Source organism: Nannospalax galili, unplaced genomic scaffold (assembly GCF_000622305.1).
Source record: "Nannospalax galili isolate Female #2095 unplaced genomic scaffold, S.galili_v1.0 scaffold1480, whole genome shotgun sequence".
NCBI classification, from domain to species: Eukaryota; Metazoa; Chordata; class Mammalia; order Rodentia; family Spalacidae; genus Nannospalax; species Nannospalax galili.
Window position 1 is genome coordinate 454,840 of NW_008346536.1, and position 6,000 is coordinate 460,839.

Here is a 6,000-nt window from a genome sequence, read left to right on the forward strand (position 1 = left end):
CTCAGCACTACTTAGCGAACGGAGATCCAGCGATAAACTAAAGCAAATCCCTGCCTATGCAACCTGATATTGTAGTTGACAGCCAGGACAGAAAAAAAAAAATCTATGTAATGCATCAGGTGATGAATATGTGAAAATATAGTGCAGAGGACACTGTTTCCTAATCATAGCAAGACATGTCTGTAATGGAATATTATACAGTTGTTGGAAAGAATGCAACACATCTGTATATACTTGAAATAAGAAGCCCTAAGGTAGATTGTTAGGAAAGAAAAAGAATCGAGGAACAATGTATAGAATGTACATTGTGTGAGGATGGGGGTTAATGAATTTGTACAGTGACATGAACTGTGGGGCCTTAATCCAAGATCCCCTGAGCAGCTGCTTCCGAAGTCAATGCCTGAAATGTGCAGGATACCAAAAGTATTTACCTTGGGCTGGTGAATGGGATGGGCTGCATAAAACACACAGAAGTGTGAACCATTCCACAAATACTACACTCACAGTCTTGTACTGACACATGCAAGGAAGGTCTCTGTGGTAAACACCAAGCATGACTGACAGCTAGAAAAAGGCGCTGGTGCTTTTACTTTTATGCTTCTCTTTAGTTGGCTTTGTATTTTTTTGAAATTCCATTTTATTTTCCAGTTACATCTGAGAATTTTATGGGACACAACTCCTAAGCCAGGGCCTGCCAGGCCCAGCACTGGCATCCAGAAGTGTTGGGGAGAATGGTAATCCCACAGTGTAGCACTCTAGCTGAAGGGGGGTGGGGGTGGGTACTTTTAGAGTTATGAGCAAGTCGGCTCCTACAAATACATGTCTGTTGGGAAGAAAAATGACACTCAATTCATCCTTATACATACACAGAGCAGTCGGGTAGGGTGGCCTCACTGATCGGCGGCATGAAGAATAAGAGAGGGGCTCAGCTGTGGCATGCGGTGGGTTGGGGGGGGGCAAGAACAGGTCAACTCAGAAGACCAGCTGCTGAGAGACAGGTATCTATGCATGTAACAGGCTGGTGACTTGAGTGAGGACGGGATGGTGTTTACATCATACTCTTGTGGCTGGTGGGCTTGGAGAAGGGTGCTGAGACCAGAGGACAAGGGCCTAGGTGAGGATGAGGATGGCCAATGCCCACACTCAGAAATGCCAGGCAGCACCCGCACAGTGATGCAGCCCACAACACCAATGGCAGAGCTGGTTGCCAGGTCACTAAGGCCCACACTCAGGCCAACAGGAAGAAAACTCCCTCAGAGTTTGGCACTACCATCCAGGAGTTGGAACTAAGGACTGCCACAGTATCCTGTAGCTGGAGATGATGTCCACCGTGACCACTGGGATGGATACTGGACTACATGACCAACACCATGAGAGTTACATGACAGACATGGCTGTTACCACAGTGGTGCTCCTGAGGTGCAACAGGCAGCACCTAAGGCAGTGAAAGGCACTGGAGGGCCACTGTTAAGTCATCACATACCTGGAAAGACCTAAGGCAGGAGCAGGAGGCAGTGGCTCAGGGAGGACAGCCATGCTTAAAGAATGCTGGGAGGCTGTTTTTTCCTTCCCTTTGGCTAGACTCCCCATCCCAAGTCTCCCTCTTCCTTCAGCAGGGGGCCTTACAGACATCTGGCTCATCTGAGACCCCCCCCCGCCCCCCCCCCCACTCCGCTGTGAAAACAGACCAGTGCTCTCTAGCACTCTCAAGCTTTCTGCACAAGCCCCAGCAAACTTTAGTGTGGCTGACCCATAAAGGTGAGCATAGGCTGGGGACTCTTGACAAGGTTAATTATAAAGTAGTTTCTGATGTGAAACCTTGGTACTCCCAAATTTCAGGACAGGTACAAAAGCTGTGGCTTAGGCAAACTGCACAGATGTTCTATCCAGCAGAGGCAGCCAAAGCCTCCATAAGCTGGAGCCCGGCAGGACTAAGTGCTCTTCTTTTTCTGGATGTCAAGGCCTTGGGGGAGCAAAAACCAGATTCCAGGCCCAGGAGCCCCTCTCTGGGGTACTGCAAACCCCAAAGTTTATGGATAAGCCACTGCCAGGCCTTGGGCTCTACTCCACCCCTCCCTTGGAGGGCGGTAACAATCAGAGATTTGTTTTGGGCTAAGGCTGGGCCTGCCAGCCTGAACACAGACTCTGAGTCCCTGAGTCTAGCCAGGAGCCTTGCTGGCCTCCGCCACCCTGAGGGACAGTGGTTACCAGACTGAGTGGCTTTGTCACCTCTGTACCCAGGAGAGAGGTAAGGGGTGAGGCTGCAGGCCCGAAGCCATTGTTGCACACTTTATTCTTTGTTCCAGGCTTCCTCAGCTTTGCCAGACTGGTAGGAGGGGAGGCCTGATATCTGTACCCTTGGTGGTAGAGCAGAGCTGGGCCCTGACACCCTGTGACCAAGAGACACTGAGCAAAGCTGAGCTCCCTGAAGACACAAGCTGATTATGGGGGGATGTGGGGTTGACCCAGCCACGGGAAGAGGTATGGTTGGAACTGTGGATGGCACAGCTCCTTGTTAGCACTGGACAAGGATCATCTTAGGGTTGTTTATGTTGTTTGCATAACTGAGCTGGCTGCATAAAGGGTCTTTCCACTTAAAATAGCCACCACTCTGATTAAGGGCGAGAAGCCAGTCTTAACCACAACTACCAGAGGTAGTGAAACCTCCAATTGAGAGAGAAGGAAATCAAGGCTCCCAGGAAAGCCACTTCCCTTCACAGAAGGCTTCCAATTGAACAACTATACCTAATGCAACCCTCAGACTCCTGCTGCACCCAGAAAAGGCCGGCCAGTCCTGAAGGTGAGGGACTTCCACTTGGGGTGGGTAGAAGATGACACAGAAAACGGGAGAAAAGAAAAAAAGCATCTGCCTGTCTCTCACACTATAGAATACCTCAAATCTGCACTGAGTTCCCTCAGTTGTCAGAGGGACGCCGAGTCACAGCCCATTTTCTTCTTTCTGACTTTCCTTTATCCTCATGGAGGCTGGAAAGGCTGGCGGCATATTCTGCAGTGGCAGGCTCTGCATGTAACCTTGACCAAATCACTTTTCATTGACTCTTAGGGTCATCATGGACTACCATTTCCCTCTCAGGGCAGCTGTGAGGAGAAAAAGGTCATGAAAGTCCTTTTTTTTGTTGTTTATTCAGTGTTGGGGATGGAACCCAGGGTCACACACAAGCCAGGCAAAGGCTTCAACACTGAGCTATACCCCAGCAAACAAGTGCTTTTCTAACTATTTAAGACCTTATCCAAGGTTAGACAGGTAGCTGGGAGCAAAACCTAAGGCAGGGTCAGCCGCCACACTTACTGGCTTTCCTCTGGGCGTGACACACGCACGCGCACACATACACACACACATACACACAATGTGCCATCTCTGCACACCAGCTTCCAGACCAGCAGGGGCTTTAATGATTTCCCTAAGTAACACTCAAGGCTCTGCACACTAGGCCCCAAAAGCACATGCTCCTAGAATGCCATGCTTCTGGATAAAAGCTGAGGTCCAAGTACAGGTTATCTAGGGCCCAGCTGAGCACAGCAGGCTATGGGGTTGTGGGAGTCCTAAGAACCAAGGAAGGTTTATGGAATACCTAGGGACGGGCACACATGTTGGGAGGTGGTTTTTATTTTATGAGTTAAAAAAAAAATTGAATTACATTTATTTATTGGGGGGGGGCGGGCACACACCACAGAGCAAATATGGAAGTCCGTGTACGACATGCAGAAATCCCTTTCCCTTTCACCATGTCTTCAGGCTGGGTGGTAAGCACCTTTACCCACCGACTCATCTTGATAGCCCATTTTTCCCCTGAATTTTAAGATAATCTAATGATAAAAAATGATATTCTGCCAAGTATGGTGGTGTCCACCTTTAATCCCAGCACTGGGGAGGCAGATCTCTGTGAGTTCCAGGCCAGCCTAGTCTAACAGCAAGTCTTAGGTCAGCCAGGGCTACATAGTGAGACCCTGTCTCAAAACAACAAAAACAAACAACAAAAAAATATTCTGCAGATGAGTTAAATAAGCCAAGAGGCTCGGGATTCTAAGCTACACTGCAGAATTTCAGACACCTACCCAGGAGGTGATTCCCCACAGCTGGCCAGGCGCTTCCACCTACCCCTCCCCACCTCCTACTCAGTGTAAACTCATTACTTCAGAGGTGACAAAGGAACAGGGCAGAATGGGGCTTTCAACAGAAAAACAGGGCACCTGAGACCAGCTCTCCTGGGCTAGGTTTAACATTCACTACAAAAGGTCAGGACGCTGATAGAATCAGCAGTCTCCAGAGGGAAGGGCTTTATTCTAGAATGTACACTCAATGATCAGAGAGCATCTAGAAAAAAATATTTACCATAACTGCTCTCTTGTGTCAAGATTTCTTTTATGTAGGTACAAAGTTTACAGGTATAACTGTGTACATGAATTAATCAACAGAGATAAACCACTTGGAAGGAGGTTATGCAAAATGATTTACAAATGGAACAGATAGGATAAAAGTTTGGGGAGCACTGGGTGAAAAGCAGCACCCACCTGTGGCAGTGTTTACTCCAGGTGTCACAAACTCTCCCCTCTGCTCACAATTCAACAAATGCCAGTGAAAAGGGGCAGTGAACACAGAAATGTAAGACTTTCCTGCCGGGCTCGGTGGCCCACACCTTTAATCCCAGCACTTGAGAGGCAGAGGCAGGCAGATCTCTGTGAGTTCGAGGCCAGCCTGGTCTCCATAGCAAATCCAGGTCAGCTACAGCTACAGGGAGACTGTCTCAAAAAGACCGTCCTGACTAGCCTGGACTCACACCAGCTCAGACCTTAGGAACTGTGTAACTTCAGGAAAGTTACTTCCCTTCTGTGCACTCCTGGCTAGGGAAGAACCACAGCAGGCAACACGGAAGAGCATTTTAACCATTAGCTGAGTGAACTAGAATTGGCAGTTTTTATCCTTCACTTTTCTGCTCTCAGAACATTCACTTATCCACTCAACAAATAAATATCCAGGTCTGGCATCATGAAAGGTAGGATAGTTTTTTCCCCGTAAGACATGATGATCGAAAATGTTCTCTCTTTCTTGTGCAGAAAGTGAGGTCCAGAGAAGTTTGTCTCTCTGAAGTGACTCTCTCTAAGCCTCACTTTTGGTATTCAGCTGCACCCTACCACAGTAGCTCTGCTGAGACTGTAGTGGCGACCATCCAGAGCTACCTGGGAGAGTTCCTCCAGGTCTCAAGCTGAGGGCCAAAGCAGGATGTAGCCGTGTTGCAGGAACTCGGCAGGCTAGGAGCCGTCTGGGCTCACCCTGCTGGGGCTCACCGGACAACCTCACTGCACATAGTAAGGGCAGTCTGGGATTTAGCTTAGTGCACGTGCTGTCCCTAGTTTTAAAAAGAGAGGGCTGCGCGCATCCCTGTGACTTCTCAACCTAGGAAAATCCAAATAGGTAAGAGGGAATATTTTAAAAGGAAAAGGGGACTTGAACATATTCTGCACAAATCAAAGGAAATCAACAATGTCCCACACCTAACAGGGACTCAATAAATTCTAGTTGAAAAGAAACCGCTCTGAGGCAGTGCTGCAAGGGTCCCCAGCAGGGCAAGCCAGTTCACAATTTAAAAGAGATCCTATCTAAGCAGTTGTTTGTCCGGGGGAATGCGCCCACATCCTTAGAGGACGGGTCCAGCGCCCCCCTGCCCGCAGGCACGTGGGTTTTCCGCCCTGCCCCAGCCTGGGCCCCTTTCCAGGCGGGGGGATGCTCTCTCCGCATCATTCCCGGACTTGGCAAACGCTCTGGGGCCGCGATTACTCGGTCAGCCGGGCCTCAGAGCCCAGGAGCCTGAAGAAGTGCCTTCCTCCTCGGCATCCCGGAGCCCGGACTGCGCCTCCGGGCAGGCCGCGAGCCCAGCTTGGGGCCCGGTGAGGGGTGCGGCGGCAGCGATCCCGCGGCTCCGGGGCGGGGCCGCCTCCTCCGCGCAAGGCCTGGGCCGGGCCGGGGGCTCGGCCGGCTCA

At 50.0% G+C, this 6,000-nt stretch overlaps 1 protein-coding gene across 1 annotated transcript in view; it reads right to left on the reverse strand.

The window, feature by feature from the left end:
• Positions 1 to 6,000, reverse strand: part of Slc2a1 (solute carrier family 2 member 1) — a 30,122-nt gene that overhangs the window by 23,438 nt on the left and 684 nt on the right. The window lies entirely within an intron of this gene.